Source organism: Physcomitrium patens, chromosome 10 (assembly GCF_059467195.1).
Source record: "Physcomitrium patens ecotype Gransden chromosome 10, ASM5946719v1, whole genome shotgun sequence".
Classification (NCBI taxonomy): Eukaryota; Viridiplantae; Streptophyta; class Bryopsida; order Funariales; family Funariaceae; genus Physcomitrium; species Physcomitrium patens.
The window spans coordinates 3,257,294-3,269,265 of record NC_143419.1 but is presented as its reverse complement, the minus strand read 5'-3'; positions in this window follow the sequence as shown (position 1 = coordinate 3,269,265).

Below are 11,972 nucleotides of genomic sequence, written 5' to 3'. Positions count from 1 at the left end.
TCCTTCTTTTGGTGCAAAATAAGAACGTCTAGACAGGGCATCGGACAAACCTTGTTGTTTTCCTGGCCGATAAGTGATAATGAAGTCGAATCTTGACAAAGACATACTCCAACGAGCTTGACGACGATTCAACACGCGTGCTAACATGAAATACTCGAGGTTCTTGTGATCTGTATACACAATGACTGGACTAGAAGCACCTTCTAGATAATGACGCCATTCTTGAAAAGAATCCACGATTGCAAGAAGTTCTTTATCGTGGATCTCATAATTGATCTCGGCTACTGAGAATTTTCTTGAATGAAAAGCTATCGGATGAAGTTTGTCATCTGTTCCCATTTGTGATAAAACTGCACCCAAGGCAAAATCCGATGCGTCTGTTTCCATAAAAAATGCCTTGGAAAAGTCAACACGATATAAGACTGGTGCAGAGACAAACGATGTCTTCAAGGCTTCAAATGCTGCTTCCGCTTCTTGATTCCATTGGAATTTATCTTTACTAGTCAAGCGTGTAAGTGGAGCTGCAACTCGTGAGAAGTCTTTGATGAAGATCCGATAGTAATTGGCAAATCCCAAGAAACATTGGACATCTCTTACAGTCTTTGGAATCTTCCAATCCATGATTGTTTGGACTTTCTTAGAATCCATCATAAGACCATCATTTGAAATGATGTATCCTAAAAAGTCAACTTGAGTAGTGTGAAATACACACTTTTCCATCTTGGCGTACAATCCTGCATCTCTGAGTTTTTGTAATACTTGACGAACATGTATTTCATGTTCTTCAACATTCTTAGAATAAATCAGGATATCGTCTAGGTAGCAGACGACAAAATTGTCTAAGAATTCACGAAATACATCATTCATGAGATGTTGAAAAGCAGCTGGTGCATTCGTGAGTCCAAAAGGCATGACATTATATTCAAAATGTCCGTACCTGGTTCGAAACGCAGTCTTCCATTCATCTCCTTCTTTGATCCGTACTAGATTATATGCTCCTCTTAGATCTATTTTTGTATAGATCTTAGCTTGATTTAACTGGTCAAGGAGTCCTGATATCAAAGGTAATGGATACCTGTTCTTGATTGTGATCTTGTTGAGTCCTCGATAGTCAACACACATTCGTAAAGATCCATCTTTTTTCTTTACGAATAAAATTGGAGCTCCTGCTGGAGATTTTGAATGGCGTATGAAATTCTTCGCTAAATTCTCGTCAATATATGTCTTGAGTTCAGCCAACTCATCTTGCGATAAACTGTAAATTGGTCCAAATGGTGGCTGAGTTCCTTCCTTGAGATCGATTGAATAATCGTATGGGCGATGCTCAGGAAGAATATCTGCATTCTTTTTCTCAAAAACGTCTTGATAATCCTGATATTGACTTGGAATGCCACTTGAAGTCTTTACGCTTTCAGAAATAGGTGCAGCATAAATAGCAAAAGTTGATCCTTCTTTTGCTGCGTGTATAAATGCTTTTGCACCTATAGGTGCGAGTTTTACTATACTAGACTCATGGTTTTTTACTTGGTTAATAGAACTGTTACTAATGCTTTGAGGAAAATCAAGTTTACGAGAAATCCAATCTATTCGAGGATTATACTTTTCTAACCATGATAAGCCTAAAATAACTGGATTAGAGGGAGATCTAATTATATTAAAAATTACGCAACTACTATGACCATTTATTACTACATCTACAGGAAGTGTTTCGTGAGTTACATCTCCAGAAGACAACGGACGACCATCTATGACTTCTACGTGTACAGGTTTAGTTTTTTGTATTAATGATATTCTATGACATCTAGCAAATTCTTCATCTAAAAAATAAGATGAGGCTCCTGAATCTACCAAGGCAGAGGCTTTGTAATTATTAGGTCCTAAACGTACATCTATTATAAAACAAGGAGATGGTTCTGAGGAGAGGATAGGACCTTCATTAGAAGTTGTACAAGATTCCAGCCGCACGGTCCCTATTGTAGCTGGACGTACTCGTTTTCCGACATACTGTCTTCTTTGACAGCCGTACTCCTCATTTTGTAGTTGCGTCGCTTCTTTGGACAATGTTGAGCAGTGTGCTTAGGTTCTCCACAATATAAGCACAATCCTTCTTGTCGACGACGAGACTTTTCTTGCTCAGTAAGAGGTTTGAAACGTACCGCATCAATTTGCATATCCTCTACTTCTGAAGGTATGTGTTGAGGAGACGTCGGTGTTGCCATTGAATTGTAGTAACGTTGAGGCCCACTTGTGCGACTCTCGGATCGAAATTCAAAAAGTCGATTGTCGCACTTCACAGCAAAGTCAATTGCTTGACTCAATGTTTGAGGATCAGGTAAATTAAGCATCAATTTCTTTACCTCATATTGTAATCCGTAGAGAAATTGACTCACAAGTGCGGCATCATCCCACTTGATATCAGTTGCAAGTTGTCAAAATTGCGAAGCATATAATGTTACTGATCGATTGCCTTGTCGCAAAATACGGATCTTGTTGGTTGCAACACGAATTGCATCATGTTCTCCAAACATGGATCGAAACTCCGCCAAAAAAGCCTCCAGATTATCCAATATTGGATCTCGTCGTTCAAGAAAAGATGAAAACCATGACAATGCTGAACCTGAAAGAAGTGTACCAATGAATCTAACTTGTGACCCTGGAGTTGGATAGCTCTGGGGTTGAAGTTCAATCACTAGTTGGACCTGATTGATGAATCCTCGAAACTTGGATCTGGTACCATCAAACTTCTCGGGCAAGGCAACTCTCGGTTCTCTAACACTCGAAGGATGTTCCATTCTGGGAGAAGGGACATGGTTTGGTGCAGATGTTGAAGCAGCCCCAATCATCTCTATATCTTCACTTCCTACCATTCTTGTTGCTCCTTGTGGTGGTAAATTGAGTTGATGCATCGCAAGCATTAACTCCTTCAATTGTTCTTGCATCTCTGCCATTGCACTCTTCATTTCAACAAGCTCTGCCATAGTAGCACTTAGAAAAGAGAAGATGTCTAATAACGCTCAAAATAGAAGAGAGGAATTGATAACAAAGAAAATACTAAGAACAATATCAGTTTAAAAGAGGGTAATCCGCAACTTCTAATGCGCTTACGTCTTATCAAGAAAAAGGGGTAATCCACTCTTAATCAAGAAAAGACAAAGCTCTGATATTGTAAGTGTACTCTTGTCAATCTGTCAAGGACAAGAACTCGATGAAAGCTAAAGAGTAAGTGAGACTTTTCTCAAAAAGAAATAGGACAAAATAGAAATATGTATATTAAGAAAGAAACTGGAATGGCTATTGCCAAAATACAAGAAAACTAGAGACCCTTGAAACTAGACTAGAAGCAAGAAAGGAGTTGACAAGAGTGAAGAGGGCTTCACTCTTGCCTCTATATATACTATCTAACTAGAAGCCACGTGGCGATGTTCTATAAGACCTCCAATATATGTTGACTTTCTAGGCCACATGCCTTTGCTTGCAAGGCAAGTTTTCTATGGATGGACCACGTAGTTAGCTTGTTCTTTAAGCTTCCAACATGCGTGGCACATGGCTAACTTGTTGACCAAGTTTCTAACCTAAAAGTCAACTATAGACTCCTATAAAGTCAAAGCAGCGTCTATGAAGCTTCTAAGAAGCTTCTCTAGAAGATATTACACAATTAACCTACTTTTACATACTTTTATCTATTCATATAGGTAATTATATGTATGTCCGTGACACATACATCTTTTATTCTTTTTTGAAAAAAAATATTAAAATAAAAGATCCAATTAATGCTGATAGGATTAATTGTATAGAATTTTCTATTAAAAAAAGATCTATTGTTATTTGAGACAATTAGCACTTGTATAGTTTGTAATCCATATAGACCTCAAAATATGTAAGTTCGATGCATAAAAGATGGATTATGCTAAAAGAAATATCCAAAAGAATATTAAGAAATAACATCAATGGATGGTTATAACTATCTCTAATATCATAGAAAGAATGATAGAAGAACTTTTAACATTAGTAATTATATTATAGATAATTGAGATATTATTCTATAGAATCATGTTTTTATCAAAAAGTATAATTATCTTATCAACATTGAGATTATTTCTTCTATTTTGTGCTATGAAATATATTCACAAGTATATTTCTAAAAAACATAATTGTACAACAATACAAATTAGAAATGAAAAAGGTGAGGTCAAGCAATATATTGAATTACAATATATTAGACCTTTTGAGGTAGCATGGCTTTTGTTTGGAATGAAAATACATGAAAAAGTTCTAAATGTGGTATAATTGACATTACATTTTTTTGAAATGTATCAAGTAATTTTGATCCAAATGATAATGTAGCTAAAGTCTTAATCCAAGAAAAGTGGTAAAAAATAACTTTGGTAGAATTTTTTGAAATATGTGAATATATAAAATTTTCTCAATAATATAAATATAAAGAGATTTTATAATATTTTGTACGGAATAAGACCTCAAAAAAGTAGAAAATAAGACATATGGATTTGTAATTGGAAGGTTATATTTTGCTAATCTTATTGCAAGAAAAAAATTCTACCTTTGGCTTTTTTTAATGATGGTATGTGTACTATGTTCATTTAAAGATTTTTGTATTATAAATGGAGTACTTCAATCAAATTTTAAGAATGCATGCTTAGAAATGTAATTGTTAGAAGATGGCAAAGAATAGAATTAATGCTTACAAGAAGCTTCCATAATAAAAATAAAAAAATAGTTAAAAATATTATTTACTATTATTCTTCTTTATTATTTGTTTGTACATATAAAAGAATAATGGGACAAGTTTAAAGAAAATTATTGTGATGATATGAGTTATTAATTGATTCAAAATTATGGAATTAAAAGGCCATTAAAAAAATTAAAAAAATAGATTATGAACTACTTCTTTTTGATAAAATTCTTCAAGAATCAAACAAAGCATTTATTGATTTTTTATTAGTATTTTTGTAAAAAATAAATTAAAATAATAATACTATAAATTGAATATTTTTAGAGCATATGACATAGAATCATGACAAGTTCTCACGAACATACATATTTATTCTAATAATTACCTATATAATTAAGAAGAAGTAAATAAAAATAGATTTATTTCATAATATCTTTTTTAAAAACTTTTTAGAAGCTTCATAGATATTTTTTTGACTTTACATATATTTTTAGTTAGTTTTTAGATTAGAAACTTGATCAAAAATAAATTATCTATATATTACATATATTGGTTACTAGTATAACAAGTTAACTATGTGGCGCACATATAAAAAACTAACCTTGTAAGTTAAGACATATGTCTAACAAAGTTAATATATGTGAGAGGTCCTATATAGCATAGCCACATAGCTCTTAATAAGATAGTATATATAGATGCAAGAATGAAGCTTTTTTCACTCTCATCAATGCCTTTCTAGTCCTCAATCTTATTTCAAGACTTTCTAATATTCTTGTCTTTGGTGATAACCATTTTAATTCAATATATTATTATCTTTGAGTAGTTTCTTAGTCTTCTTAAGTGACATAAGAGTGTATTGACCTTTCAATTCTTTAAAATTCATGTCTTTGACAATTGTACTAATTTATTGTTCTTATTTGTTTTAGAAGTCAATGGATTACAACACTTTTATTCTTGTATTTTGAAGGTTGTGGACTATCTACCTTGAAACAAATAATTTAGTTTTCTAATATTAATTTTTTTTTTAAAGATAGTAAATTATATTTTTTTTATAGAAATTTTTATTTGATATTAAAGGTTGAGGATTACTCTCTTCTAATTTAATTTTTTGAATTTGTTCAAATTGCCTATAAAAAAAATTATGGATGCTACTCTTAACAAAAGTGAAAATAGATTTATAACTATTATAGATCTTTACAAGCTTGTCAATACTCTAAGTATAAAAATATTATATATTTTTAATATAAATTATAAAAGTACCATTCTTATATCTATAAAAGAAGTCAACAATGATGTTAAAAGTCTACATCAAGAAGTTGTGGAATTAAGAGAAGTAAGCATATCAAGTTTGCAATTAAAACTAGCGAGTCTTGTTACTACAAGTATAAAAGAGGCAAAGATAAGTATATTAGAGAACTTTATTGGAATAAGATCAAAATTTCAAAGGTTTCTACTACAAATAAAACTCTATCTAAGGTTGCATCCTTCTCAATAACTTAATGGATTTACTCAAGTTGAATTCATTGGAGTAATTTTTTTTTTAAATATTCTTATTTGATTTGTATATTTGATGGAAAAAGTTTTATAATTATTCTATAATTTAAATTCATTCTTGAAAGTGTTTACGGCTATATTTGGAGAAAGTGATCAAGAAAAAGTAACAAAGATCAAACTCATATTGCTACAACAAAGATCACATTCAGCCACCATATATGCTATTGAATTCTAAAATCTTACTTGCGATGTCGATTGAAATAACAAAGCCTTTATCAATTAGTTTTAATATAAGTTGAAAGATAATGTTAAAGATTTATTGTTGATAATACCAAGAGTAGTTTTATTGGAGTAATTTATTGCTCAAGCCATCACATGCAAGAATCAATTCTTTAATACATGCCAAGAACAAAGATTTGGTTGTAAAAGTACAAATCAAGCCATAGTGACACCTTTTAAGTTTTTAAAAGCTTATTTATCTTTGCCAAAGTCTATGAAAATTGACACAATATATTTTAAATCTTTTACTAAGCAAAAAAAGGCTTGCCATTGTCTAGAAGGTTTATGCCAATATTGTAGAGAATCCAAGCATACTACTCAACATTATCAAAAAAATCAACGTAATCACAAAATAAAGAGCATGGTTTCCAAATAAGACAAGATATCAAAAAATAAAATTTTCTAGCTATAATAAGAATTGTATAATTAAAATCTTGTATAATACCAAGAAAAAATCTTATTTTTTCTTTAGATCCTTTACTTTGTTTTACAGTAGAATTTTTTTAAGAATAAAGAATCACAAAGTCTTAGCCTTATCAAATTCAAGAATCTCAGCCTAGTTTATTCATGAAATTTTTTTCAAAATATAAGATATATTCTTAATTAATAAAATAAATTATACACATGTAAAAGTAATAGATAATTGTTTATTATCTTTTAAAGATATTATACATAGAAAAAATCTTTTAGATGTAGTAACTAGTAGTTATAATAGTTTAGTAATATTTTATATAATTGGATCTCTTTCTAATCTAATTATTTTAAGATTATCATGGCTAAAAAAATATAAGCCTAAAATAGACTAGATTTCTTATAATCTTAAATTTTTTTGTAGTTTAACTTAAGATTTTGCTAGGCAAGTAGAAATCTATTAGATCAAAACATCCAAATTATTATTGATAGAAAGAAGAACTTTCATATATGCTATAAAATAAGGTTCAACTATTGCTGTTTATGCCACATCTATTATTAATAAAAAAAAGATTTCAAGTGGCATTTTAAGCTAATACCAAAATTATCAAGATATATTTTTAAAAAATAATGTAGATATTCTTCAAGAGCATCATTGCTATGATTATTCCATTTATCTTCAAGAAAGAGTCCAATCATTATTTAGACCAATCTATAGCCTATCACAAAATGAGTTGATTGCATTCAAGAAGTATATTGATAAGAATTTGGCTAAGAACTTCATCTTCCATTCTAAATCTCCAATCAGAGCTCTTATCTTGTTTGAGAAGAAAAATAAATAAATAAATAAAATAAAAAATCTTTGCGGAAATGTATAGATCATCAAAGATTCAATAAAATCACCATCAAGAATAAATATCTTTCATCTTTAATATCAAGACTTTTTGATCAACTCAACTAAGCAAAGATCTAAATAAAAATAATTATACAAGGAGCATATAATTTGGCACATATTAAAAAAAATAAAAAAATAAAAAATAATATTTTGAATCAAGTATGGACATTTCAAATATAATATCATGTATTTTGGACTTATAAAAGCACTAGCTACTTTTCAACATTTAATGAATAGTATCTTTTGTGAATTTTTTAATAATTTTATCATCTATTATTTAGATAATATCTTAATTTATTTGAATAAAATAGAAGAATATGAAATTCATGTTTGTCATATATTACAAAAACTAAGAGATATAGGATTATATGCTAAGATGATAAAGTGTGTATTTTACACTACTCAAGTTAATTTTCTAGGATACATCATTTCAAACAATGGTCTTATGATAGATTCTAAAAAGATCTAAACTATCAAAAATTCAAAAATTCCAAAAATAATCAAAGATGTATAATGTTTTTTAAGATTTGCCAAATATTACAAGATCTTCATCAAGATTTTTTTTCAAATTGTAGCTCTTCTTATATGTTTGACATGTAAAGAAAAATTTTAAGTAGAGAAAGGTAGCTAAAGCATCTTTTGAAGTCTTAAAGATAGTATTTATTTTTGTATCAATTTTATATCAAGTAGACTACTTCAAAGCATTCTTTATGGAAACAAATGCATCAAAATCTCTTATAATTATAGTTTTGTCACAAATGAGAGCAAATAATAAGCCCTATTTCATAGCTTTTCATTCCATGAAATTTTCAGCAACCAAGATTAATTATAAAATCTACAAAAAAAAATATTTTTGAGATTGTGGATTTTTATTAAAAATAGCATCATTATTTGGAAGGTGCCTCAAGTCCAATCATCATATATATGGATCATAAGAACCTCAAGTATTTCATGTCAACACATATTTTGAATTTTTACTAAACCTATTGGAGCATGTTTTTATTAAGATTTGATTTTAAGCTCACCTATCAATTCAAAAATAGTAAGATTTATGAAATATATTTTTTAGATTTTTTTATCTTATATCAAAAGAATAAGATGCATCTTTTGATTAGTAAAGAACTATTTTCTTGAAGCCAAAGTATTTCCACTTTTGAGCAATAAAATCAATATTGACTATTAATTCAACCTTTTTCAAGCAAGTTCAATTAAGTATGTCTTCTAATTTTTTTATTTATGATATTAAAAATAATCCTTTTAAATTTCATCATATTTTTAAGTTTGAGTTTAAAAATAACCTATTTTATTTCAAAAAGTAATTATATATTCTAAAAGACAAAGCTCAATAACATATTCTTCAAACTTGTCATGACTTTTCAACAATTGAATATTTTGGATACTACAAAACTTTGAAGCTAATATCTAAAAAAATTTCATGGCTTCAAATGTAGAAGGTAGTTAAAGACTTTTTACAATTATATAATATTTGTTTAAGATCCAAAACTCCTTATCATCAATCTTACAGACTTCTTTAGCCATAACCTATTTTGAAAAAATTATAGTCTTTTATTTCTATAAAATTTATTATAAATCTTTCAATCTCAACTTTGTATGATTCTATATTTGTAATAGTAGATTATTTTACCAAGATTGGATATTTTGTATCATATACAAAATCTATCACAAATAAAAAAATAATTAAGTTTTTTTTTGATAATATCTATTGCTATTATGGATTGTCCAAGAATATAATATTAGATAGAAAATTTTAATTTATATCATGATTTTAGATAATCCTTTTTCAAATTTTTAAGATAGATATAAAGCTCTCTTTGGCTTTTCATCTTCAAATTGATGGATAAATAAAATATAAGAATCAAGTTCTAGAACAATATTTGAAATATACCATCAACTACCATTAAGATAATTGGATAATTCTTTTGCCATTGGTAGAGTTTGTGTATAATAATTTTGTGCATTCTTTTACTGAATAGATATCTTTTTTTTTTATCAATGACAATTATTATCCATAACTTGATACTTTTGACTTTTCAAAAGTTAATAATCCTATGATAGAAGATTTAATAAATTATTTATTAGAACTACATGCAATAATGAAGGCATAATAAAAAAAAAAGCTCAAGAACAATAAAAAATCAATGCAGATGCCTATCATAAAAAACAACCAAAATTTAATATGGATGAAAAGATATAATTACTTAATCACAATATCAAGACTAATCATCTTTGTGACAAATTAGATTATTGTAGGCTTGAAATTTTTCTTATTTGTGAACAAGACAACCTTCTTGCTTAGCAATTACATCTATAGAAATCTATGAAAATCCATCTTATATTTCACATGTCTCTTATTAAGCCATATGAGATAATGAATATCTCAAGAAAAAAACAAATGCCACCTCTTCATATAGAAATAGATAATAATTGAAAGTTTGAGGTAGAAGAAGACTTAGATTTAAGATGACACTAAAATAGATTAAAATACCTTGTTCATTGGCATGGATATGATATTGGTGAATGTACATGAGAATTAGTAAAAAATATTACAAATGTAATAAAGAAGATTGAAATTTTTCATCAATGACATCCATCAAAATCAAGATAAATAATAATAAATCTTTGCTATAAAAAAATAAGATCCATAGAAGATAGCATTCTATTTTTTACTCTTAGTTATAACTTTTATATATTTATCATGTTAAATAGATAGAAAATCAACAACTAGCAAATTCAACTCAAAAGTTATTGCATGTTGACTTATTAGACAAAATATTATAATTGTTACAATATTTAAGATGACATAATTGAAATAAAGATCCTCAAGAATGACATGTCTTTTTTTGAATAGATGACAAGATATAATATATTTGGTATCATAACCTTGGAAGAGACTCCTAATATTTGGTGATTTTTAAGAGGTAAGAACAATTCTTGATGGTGCTCTATATATTTTATTTGAAGGAAGTTATAAAAGTATCAATAATGATTAAATAATAGGATAGTCTTTCTACCTTGATATGTGACATTATTAATGGGTGAGAGGACCTATCAACCATCTTCAAAGGAAACAAAGATTAAAATATGTAATAAACATAATTTGTTGTATTTTGAATTTTTTTTAATATATGATGATTGCTCCTAATAGAAGTCGTCCTTAAAAAAGAAAATAATGTCATAGACATACATGTTTATTTTAATAATTATACATATGATTAAATAGAAGTAAATAAAAATATATTTATTTCACAAGATCTTTTAGCAAAGCTTCCTAAAAGCTTCATAGATGCTACTTTGACTTTACATGTGTTTGTAATTAATTGCTAGGTTAGAAATTTGGTCAACATGTTATCTATATATTACACATGTTCGTTGCTTGTGAAAGAAGCTAACTATGTCGTGTACATATAAAAAATTTGCCGTGCAAGTTAAGACATATGTTTAATAAAGTTAACTTATGTTAGAAGTTCTATATAACATAGCCACATAGCTCCTAGTCAGATAGTATATATAGAGATAAGAGTGAAGCCTTTTGCATTTAAAAAAGTCTTTAATCTTGTTTCAAGACTTTTTAATCTTTTTGTCTTTAAAAATAGTCATTCTAGCTTAATATATTATTAAAGATAAAAATTTGATGAAAATTAGTAAGACTTTTTTCAAAGAAAGATGAAAAAATAAAACTAAATATATATATATATATATATATATATATATATATATATATTTAAAAAAAACTAAAATGGCTATTGCAAAAAGACAAGAAAGCTAGAAATCCTTGAAATTAAACTAGAAGCAAGAAAAGAATTGAGAAAAGTAAAGAAGGCTTTATTCTTGCCTCTTTATATACTATCTTCTTGAGAGCTATGTAGTAATGTTCTATACGACCTCCAATATGTATCTAATTTGCAAGATACATATCTTAACTTATAAGACAAGTTTCCTATGTATGCTCCACATCATTACTTTGTACAACAAGCTATCAATACATACAACAAATAGCTAATTTGTTGACTAAGTTTTTAATCTCTAAATCACCTATAAACATGTATAAAGGTGAAACCACATCTGTGAAGCTTCTAGAAAGTTTTTTAAAAGATATTATTAAATTAATATATTTTTATCTATTTATATTTATTTATATTAACTACATAATTATTAGAATAAATATGTGTATCTAAAAAATTA